Source organism: Sprattus sprattus, assembly GCF_963457725.1.
Source record: "Sprattus sprattus genome assembly, chromosome: 13".
NCBI classification, from domain to species: Eukaryota; Metazoa; Chordata; class Actinopteri; order Clupeiformes; family Clupeidae; genus Sprattus; species Sprattus sprattus.
Window position 1 is genome coordinate 1,379,394 of NC_137911.1, and position 16,271 is coordinate 1,395,664.

Here is a 16,271-nt window from a genome sequence, read left to right on the forward strand (position 1 = left end):
CGTTGGGTGACTTTATGCTACTCCTGGCGCAAGAATTCAATATATTGAATATTCATATTGTCATTTAGATCATTTATTTGCAGAAGCATTAGTATTGTGTAGTTTAAAAATGAATATGAGCTTGTTTTCTTTGCATTATTCGAGATCTGAAGACACTGCATCTTTTTTGCTATTTTGACCAATTGTCATTTTTCTGCAAATAAATGATCTAAATGACAATATTTTTATTTGAAATTTGGTAGGAATGTTGCCAGTAGGTTATAGAATAAAACAAAAATGTACATTTTACTTTAACACATACCAATAAATAGTAAAACCAGAGAAACTGATAATTTTGAAGTGGTCTCTTAATTTTTTCCGCGGCTGTATATATATTTATTTTAATTTTTTTATTAAGCACCCGATATCAAGCACCAATCTGTAGGTACACAGTAAGCCCAATATGATTTTAGTTTAGTTTTAGGCACAGCAGATCACACCAATACAAAGACAAACAAGAGAATGCCCATGCCAGGGTAAGACTTAAGTGCTTAAGACTATTCAATGATGCAAAGGCTATCAATAGGTAAAAACTATTACACAATGACCAGCCTGACAAACAGACCAAACCACAACAAAAACTACAGATGCATTTCTGCAAGATGATGCAAAGTGTGATTGCTCAACAGTCACAGGCCCTCGCTCTACAAATGACAGATTCTTCAGCCCCAACACAGATTAGGCCCATACAGCTCACAGTAGCTCTTAGATTAATAAAACCGTATAAGGGGACTGTATAACCAGAAGATTTTGAAAACAAGCCAATAATACAAATCTACATTTCACCCCAATTCCCGCAGCATGAGTGAATGTGTCATCTTCGCCTTTGTGACCGTTTTGTGTTTGTTCTCAGTTTCAATTTAGTTAATCACTTTTCCGAGTTTGACTCATGCTTTGTTTACATTCCTGTTTTTATAGTTATAGTTTAGTTTAGTCAGAGGTTGCCTCTTGTGTTTTGTTACGTGTTCTTGTGAACTCGCGCTTTAGTTTAGCAGTGCTCTTCCCTTGGAACGAATGTGCCTTGTTTAGCCGTTCTACCTCCTGTGTTCTCGGTGCTGTGTATCCATCCGCAAAATAAAACTACTTTTCACAAATTTCCGTGGTTCCCGATCTGTTCCGTGACAGAATAACCGACCCACAAGACGGATGGATTCAGCCAGCTCTGCCGACGCATCCAGCCCACGGGTTGGAGCGGCGGTGCGCTCACCACCATTCTCCCGAGCCACCTACGCCATAGCCCCCATGCCCTTCTCCTTTTCTGATGCCCGTGAGGACTGCTGGACATTCCTCGTATATTTTGCCAGCACCCTGTTGAGGCTGGAACGACAGTACACCACGGAGAGATCCCGAGTGGGCTATGTCGTTCTCCGCCTCCAGGGAAAGGCTCTACTGTGGGTAGTGACTGAGGCATTCAACACCTTCTCTAGCCATCTTCTGGCGAAGTTTGGAATGCCTCAGAGGGACCAAGCGATCCAGGCGAACCGCCTAGAACTCCTCCAGCAGTTCATAGAGGAGCTCCGTCACAGCCTGGTCCCAACGGCTCCACCACCGGCTGTTTCCACAGCTCCCACACCCACTCCGCTGAGGCTGATCATCCCTACTCCCGTTCCGCCCGGGACCCAGGTGGTTTGGATCCAGGGGAAGCGGGTCCGTGTTGATGATGAGGAGGCGATCAGTGAGGCGTGCCGCCGGGGTTTCTGTGTCTTCACACATGACCCCGAGTGGGAGGAGGAGTTTGAGGATTCTGAGGAGGACTACCTCCAGGAGGATCTCGCTGCTGAGGCCGCTGCTGCCTCTGCCTCCACTGTTCCCACAGCAGCCGCGGTGGTCCTGCTCCTCCCGCAGCGGCGCCTCCTGCAACCCCTGCAACACTGCCGCACCTGTCCCGGCTGAACCCGCCGTCGCTGGACCTAGAGCTGCAGCTGCAGACCTGGTCGTCGCCAACCCCCTCAGACCCAGCCGTCGCTGATCCTGCAGCCCCAGCCGCAGCGGACCCTGCAGACACCACTGCAGTGGACCCTGCGGACCCAGCCACAGCAAACCCTGCAGACCCAGTCCCGGCTGACCCTGCAGACACCGCCGCAGTGGACCCTGCAGGCCCAGGCGCCGCTGACCCATGCGTCCCAGGCACCCTAGTCCCTGCAGTCCCAGGCACCCAAGTGCCTAGAGTCCAAGAGGCCCCAGGCATCCCTATCCCAGGTGTCCATAGTGTCCTGGTCCCTAGTGTCCCGGTCCCAGGTGTCCCATGTGTCACAGGTGTCCCAGATAACCCTAGTGTCCCGGTCCCAGGTGCCCCTAGTGTCCCGGTCCCAGGTGCCCCTAGTGTCCCGGTCCCAGGTGTCCCAGGTGTCCCTGTCACAGGTGTCCCTGTCACAGATACCCCTAGTGTCCCGGTCCCAGGTGCTCCTAGTGTCCCAGTCCCAGGTGTCCCTGTCCCTAGTGTCCCGATCCCAGGTATCCCTAGTGTCCCGGTGCCTAGCGCCCTGGTCCCAGGTATCCCTAGTGTCCCAGTCCCATGTGTCCCAGGTGCCCCTAGTGTCCCGGTCCTAGGTATCCCTAGTTTCCCGGTCCCAGGTGTCCCAGGTGATCCTAGTGTCCCGGTCCCAGGTATCCCTAGTGTCCCGGTGCCTAGTGCCCTGGTCCCAGGTGTCACAGGTGTCCAGGTCCCAGGTGTCCCAGGCCCAGTTCCCTTTGACGTCTGGTCCCTTCCCATCGGTGGCGGTTATTGTTTGGTGTCACGCACTTCCACGGACACAACACACTGCGAATTCCCGCAGCCTGACTGGCAAATTGGATTACCGCCTTCGCACTCATAGTTTGTTCATGTTTCATATTCGCCTTTGTTATCGTTTTGTGTTTGTTCTCAGTTTCAGTTTAGTTAATCGCTTTTCCGAGTTTGACTTGTGTTTTGTTTACATTCCTGTTTTTATAGTTATAGTTAAGTCAGAGGTTTCCTCTTGTGTTTTGTTACGTGTTCTTGTGAACTCACGCTTTAGTTTAGCAGTGCTGTGAGCCTGCGCCCCTCCTGGGCTGGACTGTTCCCTTGGAACGAACGTGCCTTGTTTAGCCGTTCTACCTCCTGTGTTCTCTGTGCTGTGTATCCATCCTCAAAATAAAACTACTTTTCACTAAACTTCCGTGGTTCCCGATCTGTTCCGTGACAATGTCAGCGTTGGCCATTGTATCTGTCGTTCTCCGCCTCCAGGGAAAGGCTCTACTGTGGGTAGTGACTGAGGCATTCAACACCTTCTCTAGCCATCTTCTGGCGAAGTTTGGAATGCCTCAGAGGGACCAAGCGATCCAGGCGAACCGCCTAGAACTCCTCCAGCAGTTCATAGAGGAGCTCCGTCACAGCCTGGTCCCAACGGCTCCACCACCGGCTGTTTCCACAGCTCCCACACCCACTCCGCTGAGGCTGATCATCCCTACTCCCGTTCCGCCCGGGACCCAGGTGGTTTGGATCCAGGGGAAGCGGGTCCGTGTTGATGATGAGGAGGCGATCAGTGAGGCGTGCCGCCGGGGTTTCTGTGTCTTCACACATGACCCCGAGTGGGAGGAGGAGTTTGAGGATTCTGAGGAGGACTACCTCCAGGAGGATCTCGCTGCTGAGGCCGCTGCTGCCTCTGCCTCCACTGTTCCCACAGCAGCCGCGGTGGTCCTGCTCCTCCCGCAGCGGCGCCTCCTGCAACCCCTGCAACACTGCCGCACCTGTCCCGGCTGAACCCGCCGTCGCTGGACCTAGAGCTGCAGCTGCAGACCTGGTCGTCGCCAACCCCCTCAGACCCAGCCGTCGCTGATCCTGCAGCCCCAGCCGCAGCGGACCCTGCAGACACCACTGCAGTGGACCCTGCGGACCCAGCCACAGCAAACCCTGCAGACCCAGTCCCGGCTGACCCTGCAGACACCGCCGCAGTGGACCCTGCAGGCCCAGGCGCCGCTGACCCATGCGTCCCAGGCACCCTAGTCCCTGCAGTCCCAGGCACCCAAGTGCCTAGAGTCCAAGAGGCCCCAGGCATCCCTATCCCAGGTGTCCATAGTGTCCTGGTCCCTAGTGTCCCGGTCCCAGGTGTCCCATGTGTCACAGGTGTCCCAGATAACCCTAGTGTCCCGGTCCCAGGTGCCCCTAGTGTCCCGGTCCCAGGTGCCCCTAGTGTCCCGGTCCCAGGTGTCCCAGGTGTCCCTGTCACAGGTGTCCCTGTCACAGATACCCCTAGTGTCCCGGTCCCAGGTGCTCCTAGTGTCCCAGTCCCAGGTGTCCCTGTCCCTAGTGTCCCGATCCCAGGTATCCCTAGTGTCCCGGTGCCTAGCGCCCTGGTCCCAGGTATCCCTAGTGTCCCAGTCCCATGTGTCCCAGGTGCCCCTAGTGTCCCGGTCCTAGGTATCCCTAGTTTCCCGGTCCCAGGTGTCCCAGGTGATCCTAGTGTCCCGGTCCCAGGTATCCCTAGTGTCCCGGTGCCTAGTGCCCTGGTCCCAGGTGTCACAGGTGTCCAGGTCCCAGGTGTCCCAGGCCCAGTTCCCTTTGACGTCTGGTCCCTTCCCATCGGTGGCGGTTATTGTTTGGTGTCACGCACTTCCACGGACACAACACACTGCGAATTCCCGCAGCCTGACTGGCAAATTGGATTACCGCCTTCGCACTCATAGTTTGTTCATGTTTCATATTCGCCTTTGTTATCGTTTTGTGTTTGTTCTCAGTTTCAGTTTAGTTAATCGCTTTTCCGAGTTTGACTTGTGTTTTGTTTACATTCCTGTTTTTATAGTTATAGTTAAGTCAGAGGTTTCCTCTTGTGTTTTGTTACGTGTTCTTGTGAACTCACGCTTTAGTTTAGCAGTGCTGTGAGCCTGCGCCCCTCCTGGGCTGGACTGTTCCCTTGGAACGAACGTGCCTTGTTTAGCCGTTCTACCTCCTGTGTTCTCTGTGCTGTGTATCCATCCTCAAAATAAAACTACTTTTCACTAAACTTCCGTGGTTCCCGATCTGTTCCGTGACAATGTCAGCGTTGGCCATTGTATCTGTCGTTCTCCGCCTCCAGGGAAAGGCTCTACTGTGGGTAGTGACTGAGGCATTCAACACCTTCTCTAGCCATCTTCTGGCGAAGTTTGGAATGCCTCAGAGGGACCAAGCGATCCAGGCGAACCGCCTAGAACTCCTCCAGCAGTTCATAGAGGAGCTCCGTCACAGCCTGGTCCCAACGGCTCCACCACCGGCTGTTTCCACAGCTCCCACACCCACTCCGCTGAGGCTGATCATCCCTACTCCCGTTCCGCCCGGGACCCAGGTGGTTTGGATCCAGGGGAAGCGGGTCCGTGTTGATGATGAGGAGGCGATCAGTGAGGCGTGCCGCCGGGGTTTCTGTGTCTTCACACATGACCCCGAGTGGGAGGAGGAGTTTGAGGATTCTGAGGAGGACTACCTCCAGGAGGATCTCGCTGCTGAGGCCGCTGCTGCCTCTGCCTCCACTGTTCCGTGACAATGTCAGCGTTGGCCATTGTATCTGGCTTTTTATCAGATATTTTCCCAAGCTGTTTACAGCAAACCAAGCCGTTAATATATACCCGATGTCAGCAATAGATGTGGCGGTTTATCAGAGAGTTTGCTTTAAAACAAGCCAATAATAACAATATTTCCATATTTTATATTTCATCCAATGCCACCATTGTTGTGACCATTTTGAGTCTAAGACAGTTGTCAGTGACCTTATTTGAGGAAAAAAATACTAAATTTTAGCTAATGGTCAGAATGTATAGTCTGGTTGCTAGCTAGCTGGCAAGCTAAGGTACATTCTTAAAAGCAGTGTCATGACTAACATCACCACTAGACACTTTTATTTGCATGTCTTACATAAGGCAATGCATCAGTGCAAAATTGCAGCGGAGTTGAAAGTTTTAAAAGCACTAGGAAGAGAAGTGTTGCAAAAAAATGGGTGGAATAAGAACAAGAAGTGCATTTCCGCAAGAGAGAGTGTGATTGCTCAATAGTGGCAGACCCTCGCCCGGCAAAATATTGATTATACAGCCCTTAGGTAATTATGACATATAGGTTTAGTCAGAGTTTTTTTTTTTTCTGTTTGCCGATTTTCTGTCAACGATTCCCTGGACACTGAAACACCTGGGTGCACGAAATTTGGTTGGCATGTAGCCCCACTAGATAAGCGTGGAACCATTGATTTTCGTTTTGATCCGTTGCACCCCTGTCGGACTGGACCCCTTTTAAAGAGGGTGGGGCGATTCAGTTTTCTGTGAATAAGTCGAAAACCGTAGGGCCTAGGAGGACCACATTTTTTTTGTATGTTGGTCTTAAGAGGCCATGTCAACTATTCCAATGCCACTTATTTCATGTATAGCGCCACCTAGTTACAAATGAAAAAGTGTTGTAAAAAATGTTAATTTTAAGTTGACAAGGTAAGAACTGCACGAAATCGGAGGTCTGGGATCATTATGACACCTTCTGATTAAGTTTTGTGGAATTCAGTTCACGGGGGGGGGCATGCAATAAATTGATTGATATGGTTATACACCAACTGGCCTGTAGGTGGCGCTACACAGTTTTCTTCGAATATCCCGAGAACCGTAGGGCCTAGGAGGGCCAAATTGTTCTAGTATGTTTGTGTTAAGGGGCCATGTCAACCCATACCATAACCAGTCATTACATGTATAGCGCCACCTAGTTTTAAAAATTAAATTTAAATTTAAATGAAAAAGCAAAAATGAGGTGTTTTAATCGCATATATGTCAAAGTGCTTGAAAAATTACCAAATTTGCCAGGGACATCAAGCCTGTAACCGTCCATCTTTGGTAGAGTTTTTGTCCATGGATGGAGCAAAATGGCTCTGTAGCGCCCCCTAGAACATTGCAAAAAACCCTGCGCATTGGGGTTATTTTGGCGAAGCTTGACGGAATTCGGTACACGTCTTCATCATGCTTGGACGCACCAAAAATCTCTTGACGCCATGGTGGCAGGTCCACAGGAAGTCGGCCATTTTGAGTCGGCGTTTTGACGGTGTTTGCACACCTCGCATTTGACCGAACTCCTCCGACAGATTTACTGGTAACGCCTTGAAATGTGGTCAGGCCATGGGCGACTAAAAGCTTTAGAAGATTTTCTCATTAGTCAGAAGGTGTGGGCGTGGCAGACCCTCAAACTTTGCCAACTTGCCAGTGCTTGCCACAAAACACAAAGTCTCTTATAAGTCTTGCGTACATTGTTTGATCCAGAGAAAATGTCTTAGGGTGGACGCTGGATCCGGCCTGAATGCGTACATATGCCTGACTGATATCACCTATAGCGCCACCTGTTGGTGGTTGGAAACTTCACTTTGTTTCCACACCTCGCATGTGGTTGAACTCCTCCTACAGATTTAATGGTTATGCCTTCAAACGTGGTCAGGTTACTCTTCAGCAATGGGGAATTAAAAGTTATGAGAATCTTTTACAAAGTTTGAAGGGTGTGGGCGTGGCAGACCCTCAAACTATGCACTCTTCACAACTCCAGTCACTTATAATTATGCGTATATTGTCGAAAGTGCACGAAATTGCATGAAATTGAAATTGCATTGAATGCATGCCAAGTTTCTAAAAAGTCCGTCCATGGGGGGGCCATACAATATTTTTTTTTTTTATATGACTGTACACCAACTAGCCTGTAGGTGGCCTGACACAGTTTTCTTCGAATATCCCGAGAACTGTAGGGCTTAGGAGGGCCACTGAACAGTTTGGCGGTCATTTTTTGTAACGCTTTGCATTACGTCTAGTTATGTTATCTGGAACACATGAGTATACGGCACACGCGATTGAAAAAACAGTGTTCATAATGAGTTGACAGTCTTCTTTTGATGTGTGTAATAAGCTACATATCCAGATCAAGTAAAACATTGTATCATCTGTTTATTAAGTTCAAGGTCTTAAGTGTGATTTAAAAATGACAATGATCCCTATACTACTTTGAAGTCCTCAGAGTCAATGTCACTGAGTATGCTGCTACAATGAGTGCAAATGAAGGAATGGACAAATAGGTTCTCTTTTGACAAATCAGAACATTTGATTGGATTTAGCAGTCGGAGCAAAATAGGCTTTACTTATCCACACCTAAGTGCACCTGTTGGTATTAGAAGAGGACCTTCAGTTAGACTGAATTAAATGTTGATGAATGTCTCAGCCTTCACATATGATGGAAAAAAAAATCACAGTTCAAAATGTAAAGTGCACAGAACCGCACAGCAAAATGTGTGCCGTTCTCATTGTTTGTTTTGCAGTTTTTCCTCAATATTGCATGCGGTGCAACATAGCTTCCCTCCGCTTTCGTGAAGAATGCCAGGGTACTGCTTTTCGCAATGTTTTGCTGTTATTTTGGTGGATTAATGTGAGACATTGGACTCACACATGTGTGCTGCAGCTCTCAAACATAATACGGAAGTAAGGCGGAAAGGAGGGAGTTGTGTGAGACGACGATGATTGGTCAAATTTGCGGGAATGTTGCAGTGATTTGATAAAATTGCAACACCGTGCTGAATTCAAGATATATATTTGTTCTTTATCGATATATATAAACTGTATGTATATATATACAGTACTGTATGCTTATTATTCACTATTTCATTGTATTTAATCAATTTTTAATATTAGCTTTGCTAACATCATCATATATTTATTTTGTTCGACACCACAATAATTACCCTTTTAATATAGTTGAATCATGAACACTGTATCATTTTACATCTGCTATACAACATTTTACACATATTAAAGACTATCATTAAATGTTTTATTATGTAGTCATTAAGCCTTTGACAAGATTGATTTGGACAGCAGATTTAGTTCCTTGAACACTACACATTCTTCACGTGGACATACGGTCGCATCCATTGAGTCATCACTGAGGCACGACATACTGTAGCGCTCTCAAACGTCTCCCTCAACATTAAAGAATCCTCCCAACAGTCCTGAAGAATGTGGTTAGCTTTGGAACTGCTAACAGGTTGAGTCTTGCGGAAGCTTGCAGATAGTACAAGAACAGAACTGTATCAGATGTAAGATGCCCGTTGGAATTTAAAGAGGCTCACTGTAGCTGAATCTCACATTTATACCTACCTCTGTAAAGCGCCTTGAGACAACTTAATTTTTTTGGCGCTATATAATTCAAATAGGATTGAATGGAATAAGTCTGTCATCTACTTTCAACAGTGAATCAATTTACAGAGAACGTGTAAAAGTTATCTTTCAGACAACACAGCAATGTATTGAGGCCTTTTCAGATGATGTAATAGGCATGGGTATGGTTAGAAAGTTTGATTTCTTAAGAAGTGTTTTTTGTGTATTTTGTAAATAGGGAATGCCTAATATGAATGTGTTGCTTACATTGTAAAATGGGGACTGCTCCCACAGTAACTGTGATCTTAAAATTGGTACTGTTCCCACAGTAACTGTGATCTTAAAATGGGTTCTGTTCCCACAATAACTGTGATCTTTCCAAAGAAAATCTTGAATGTGGATATGTGTATAGCCTAGGTCTCACTAAACACAAAAAAACATACCCGTCCAAAAAAGTAGTCTCCTGTTACCATGGAGAGCTCATGGTTGATAAAGATGACAGTGGAGGTGAAAAGACAATTGTCAGAGAATTGGGTTTCCGTGTGTTATGAGTTTCAAGGGTGTTTTTACCACGGTTATTCAACCACCATGGATTAGAGTTGAACTCTCACGCTTTTGTATGGGAATGGTGTCATAGTCATGTGGCAACATGCTTGGAATGAGCCGTAGGTTTCTGACGTCAGCGATTTTCTGTTTTCCTTCGAATCTCCCACACCCTTTCCTCAAAAAAGTTAATCTGTGTGCATGTATGCCTTTTTTTCTTTTAAGTTTCTGAAACTGATTCTGAGCAGAGTAATACAATATTCTGTGAGGGGTTCTAGGGGTTGGATATAAGATGGGTTTTCCTTTCAACCTCTGATCTGTGATCTTTATCGACCCTGAGCTCTTCATCACCTGTTTCAACATCTCTGTTTGGGAGATGTATGTTTTTTGCATTTGGTAAAACCTAGACTCTACCCATGTCCACATTCAAATCTTTTTTCGTAAAGATCACAATTAATGACCTGTTTTGGGCTTTGGGTACCAATGAAGGTCTAAGTGAACACTCCTGCAAATGATACTGTGATTGCAGCTTGGACAGTATTGAAAGGCTTCTGCCTTACAGTTGGTGGGGTGACACACTGAACAAGTCATCTGACAGGAATGCCCCCTGAACCTGCTGTAACCTGTCAGTAATGGCATCACTCTCGAGCCTGACCTGAAGGAAACTCCCTGGTCTGACATAGGTTGAAATTGTATTTTATTTAACAGATTGTCTAGAGGACCCAAAATCAGGAATGCAAGGAAATCACTGCTTTGGATGTTAAGACAATTTCCTCGCTTTCCCCCTCCACACACACATTCACGTATTAGGTTAGCATACTCTTCAGGAATATTTTCAAAGTGAAGCATTATCACATTGTTCATTATTGTCCATTGGAACATTGATTGTACACTGTAAAATTGACATTCATGTTAGGCATTACGTATTTATAAAATACAATACTATCAAACATAAAACCTTCTTACCATACCCACACCTGTTTCACCATCTTAGAAGTACTGAATACACTGCTGTGTAGTTTTCAAGATAACATTCACATACTCCTCTGTAAAATGATTGACTGTTGAAAGTAGATGATACGTGTAAACTTGTGGATAAACTACAGTGAGTGTCGGGTTTTGCGGGAGAGCATGACACAAAATTCAGAGGTAAAAGAAAAAAAAACTTTATTTACACAAAAGGATAGAGCAAAACCAGGCGGCCAAAACTGACCAGAGACAGGAGGACAAAACTCAATCTAAAACATAGTTTTACCGCCTCACCACTGGGGTGCCCCAGGGTCGGTGATGGGATCACTTCTCTTTGTCATTTACACCACCTCGCTGGGCCCTATCATCCGCTCGCATGGTTTCACCTATCACTGTTATGCCGATGATACTCAACTGGTGCTGTCTTTCCCTCCTGAGGACAACACTGTTTCGGCGCGGATCTCGGACTGTCTTGCTGATATATCCACATGGATGAAAAACCACCACTTTCAGCTGAACCTGGCCAAAACAGAACTGATGGTCTTCCCAGCCAAACAGGTCATCCACCACAACATCAATATCAATATTGACTCTTTATCTCTTGTTCTATCCAAAACAGCAAGAAACCTCGGGGTCATTATTGATGTCAAGTTGTTCGAGTTTTTTGTTGTTTTTACTTTTCCCCCAACTTGAAAGAGGAACTGACTCATCTACTGGGGGTTTTGGGAAACTGGATTCCACTCAAATGAATGACTGAATGCCTTGAGTCCCAGGCAGTAGCTACGTTTTCACTTTTCTTTCCTTTTTATTTTCAGTTTAACAGTAACTGTTCACTCGCTATTTTCTCTTAGTCACTTGCCATTAACCTTTAGGTAAAAAACCTAAAACATAGAAAACATACACAGAAACATAGAAAACACACATGAATATCAGCAATACACACAACAGTAAACCGACACCAACATGTGCAAAATGACTGATTTGCTCAAATATAAATTCTTGTACAAAATATACTGGAATTTTAAAAGTTTAGTTTTTCACCAACTTAAAATGTACACAAAACAACGCAGACATTTGAACAAGCTAACTGCAGCAATTACATTTTTCATTTGTTTAACATTCAAAAAGTTAAAGTAAAAGTAAAACCATCATTTATAAAAAATTAAAAAAATGGCTACTGCAGCCTCACCATCACCTTTTTTCTCACAGGTGACACAAACAAACTAACAGTTTACAGTTCACGGTATAGGCAGACAACATTAGCATGCCCACTTGCAACGGATGCTGCAGTTCGAAGCTATTAATAGCACAAACAACGATACCGGAGCAGCGGCAGACTTCGACGGAAAAGATTGGAAGCACATTCTCTTACCGGCTGCCTCTCCAGACTTTAAAGATGTTCAGAATGTACAACACAGAGTTTTTACTACAAGCATTTGCCGTGGTCTTCAACAACTCTCTTGTTCTCTCTCGTGCCTCCTTGAAGCTCCATTAAAACGAAAGTTACGTATGTAACTACGGTTCTATGAATCACTGGATGACCGCTAGACGGTGCTTTCAAGCCCTGGATGATCCATCTTGCGCACGCGCAGGTCGAGGAACAATACCAACATTGTCACCCCGTGACCCCGATGACCCCCGGATAGTCTATATCTTCCGGTGGGGTCAGGGAAACTGTTCCTTTCATCTTCTCGCTCGCAGGTAGTTGTGTGTAAGGAAACCAAAGCTTGAATTAAGTGCTTAATCCTGTTCAGTGCCGTTGGCCTTAAGACATAGTCGGAGCTGCGATCATTCTCGCCCTCCAGAGGCCGCACCGATCGTATTGGATAAGTACTTTGGTCTTTTCTCAATTCATTGCTGGTTGCAACTATTGGCATCGCCTGCGCGTGCCGATAGGTATGCGAGGCCGTAATTAATTATGCTGTGGTTTAGGTTGCGATTCGCCCCTTCCCACCACTTAGGCAGTTAAATTACGTTGCCTTACCAGCTGTTGTCGCTAAAAAGTGTTTGATAATCGTGGTGACGGCTGCGTACGCCCCTCTCCCACCATTCATTGTATTTGCGGATACTAAGCTACTAGCGTAACAATTCCCTAGGGGAATTATTTGTGTTAATCGTGGTGACGGCTGCTTTCGCCCCTCTCCCACCATTCATTGTGTTTGCGAATACTACCTTACTGGTGCTGTAGTCGCTCCTTCTGCTAGCGCTCATAGAGACGCAGTTACAATTCCCTAGGGGAATTACCTGCGTATACTGAATGCTTACGATAGCCTTGAAAATTTAAACCTGGCTTTAGCCCACTGGGTAGACTGCCGGCTGTTACGCCAGCGACCAGAGTTCACGAGTTCGCACCCGCCTGTGGCGCTCTAATGCGAAGTTGGATTATCATTTTCAAATCGCTGGTCTGTTTGGTTATTGGTGAAGGCTTGCGTGTCCGCCCCCTCTCCCACCGTTCATGCTACACTGTTGTGTTATTGCGATTGTTACGCTACCCCCACTGGCACAGTCTAGCGGTGGAGTTGGCAGTAGATTGCTATATTGTGTAGAGGCTAAAACAATGTAATTGTCATAGTTGTTGTCCCACACCCATAGCCGCTTTCGTACGCGCTTTCGCTTCTTCTTCCAGTGCTCATAGGAAACGCAAATGCAATTCCGCTAGCTGAATTACTTGCGCATGGTAAACGCCTATATGACTACAGTTAACTGTGGTTTCTCAGTGGTAGCTTAACACACTGATCAAGCCGCTGGTTAACCACGCCCGCTCCCAGCACAGGTGTGGTCTGTATCAACCAGTCGATCAATTCAATTTATATAGTGCTTCTCTATATACTCGAAGACAATATAAACTCTATAACACTATGACAATAAAACATATAACATGCAACATTAACATACAACAGTATGTAATTGTAACCCATTGAGGGTGGCTATCCACCTGCTCTTGGTGAAGGTAGCGCTCTCGCTACCCGCTCCCAGCACAGGTGTGGTTTGTGGTTTGGCCTGCAGGTATTTGTCGGTGACGGCAGGGGTTCCCGCCTCCCTCTCCCGGCATCTGCTCTGCACCGTGTAATTCGTTGTGTGTGGCCATCCACCCTCTCCTGGTGAAGGTAGTGCTCTCGCTACCCGCTCCCAGCACAGGTGTGGTTTGTAGTTTGACCTTCAAATATTTTGTCGGTGAAGGCAGCGATTCCTGCCTCCCTCTCCCGGCATCTATTCTGCATCTATATCTATCCTATATTTATAATGATTAACCCATTGAGTGTGGCCATTCCCCTCTCCTGGTGAGGGCAGTGCTCTCGCTCCCCGCTCCCAGCACAGGTGTGGTTTGTAACTGATGGACTGGGAATATTGTCGGTGGAGGCAGCGGTTCCTGCCTCCCTCTCCCGGCATCTATTCTGCATCTATATCTATTCTAGATTTATTCTGGTTAACCCATTGAGTGTGGCCATTCCCCCCTCCTGGCGATGGTAGTGCTCTCGCTACCCACTCCCAGCACAGGTGTGGTTTGTAACTGATGGCCTGGGAATATTGTCGGTGGAGGCAGCGGTTCCTGCCTCCCTCTCCCTGCATCTATTCTGCATCTATATCTATTCTAGATTTATTCTGGTTAACCCATTGAGTGTGGCCATTCCCCCCTCCTGGCGATGGTAGTGCTCTCGCTACCCACTCCCAGCACAGGTGCGGTTTGTAGTTTGGCCTGCAGGTATTTTGTCGGTGACGGCGGCGGTTCCTGCCTCCCTCTCCCGGCACCTGCTTTGCACCGTGTAATTCGTTGTGTGTGGCCATCCACCCTCTCCTGGTGAAGGTAGTGCTCTCGCTCCCCGCTCCCAGCACAGGTGTGGTTTGTAACTGCTGGCCTGTGAATATTGTCGGTGGAGGCAGCGGTTCCTGCCTCCCTCTCCCGGCACCTAGTCTATTCTGATTGTCCCCATTATGTTGGGACCATTATCCACTACTGAGGCTAACTACTACCGTTCTCTCTCAGTGGTGCGTGGGTTGCAGACATGGTGGGCAACCACTCTTGCGCGGCCTGCATGCCCCTCTGCAGGGGGAGGGTGGCCATGATCGGTGCCCCTCTTGTCTCGTTGTCGAGCACCTGAGGGCAGGGTTTTCAGACGACCCCTGCATGAATTGCAGCTACATGCCACGTCCCATCCTCGACCTGAGGGGCCTCAACAGGCTCCCGAAGGTCTTGAGGTTCCGCATGCTGAGCATGGCGAGAGGTTCTGCGTACAATAACCGGGGGGGAGTGGTTTACGTCAGTAGACCTCAAGTATGCCTACTTTATGTACCCATAGCGCCACACCACAGACGTTTCTGCGGTTTGCGTTTCAGGGACATCACTTTCAGTTCAGGGTGCTCCCAGTTGGCCTCCCCCTTCCCCACATGCCTTCATCAGGTGTGTGGCCGCAGCCCTCTCAGCCCTACAGTCGCAGGGCATGACAATCTTGCTGTACCTGGACGACTGGCCCCGTCCTGGTCTCAGATGGCTCTGGACACGACGCATCTCCTTCAATTTAACAAAGAGCTGCCTGGTCCAATCGCAGATCACACTCTTCTCAGGGTGACTCTCGATTCAGTCGCCATGAGGGCTTGTCCATCGCCACGGCGATTGTGCGACAGCCTACATCTTCTTCCCCATTTCAGGAAGGCAGGCAGTTGCGTTACGCGGAATTCTGCGCCTTCTAGGGAAGCTGACAGCAGCTGCTACTGTGGTTCCTCTAGGCCTGCTGTCGCTACGCCCCCTCCAGTGGTGGCTTCACAGTTTTCAGCTGGACGCCGAGCAGCACCAGCACAGGAGACTCAGGGTGTCACCTTGTTGATGTTCTGGGGCTGCAGGCTGTGCACAGGGCATTGCAGGCTTCTGCCCTTCATAGAAGGCCGACACGTGCTCGTGCGGTCAGACAGGGTTTCGACCGTCTCCCATATCAATCACCAGGGAGTTGCGTTTCCGCCAATCCTGTTGATTTTTCCAACTCTACAGGATGTTCTCCAGCAGGGCCACAGACTGCTGCTGGTAGCCCCTTCTGGCCAGGGAGGACGTGGTTCCCACTTCTGTGCAGGTTGCAGCGGGATGCCGCTGCGCCTCCCTGACGGGAAGGATCTCCTGTCTCATTTACAGGGTCGGATATGGCATCCCGACCCTCATCGGTTGCAGCTGTTGGTCTGGCCGCCGCAGGGCCCAGCACTATGGCTGCCGCAGGGCCCAGCATTATGGCTGCGCCCCCCACAAGCATGGCGCGCCCCAGCATGGGATCTGCACCTTGTGCTTGAGGCCTTGTGTTGTCTCCTTTTGAACCCCTGGCTCAGGCAGAGCTAAAGTGGGTCTCTAACAAGACGGCTTTCTCGTCGCTGTCACATTGGCGAAGCACGTTGGGAAGCTCCATGCACTGTCCATGAGCGGCCCCTGTTTAGTTGGAGCCTGGATGGCCCAGGGGTTACCCTGTGGCCGAATTCAGTTTCTTCTGAAGGTTTACACAGTCAACCTCAATCCACCTATCCACCTGCCGCAACTTATTCCCCCTGAGGGGGAAGACAGTTGAAGTTACTGTGCCCTGTGCGGGCCCTGAGGGCATATGTGGCTGTAACCGCAGGTATTCGGCGGTCAAATCAGCTTTCCTCTGCTATGGTGA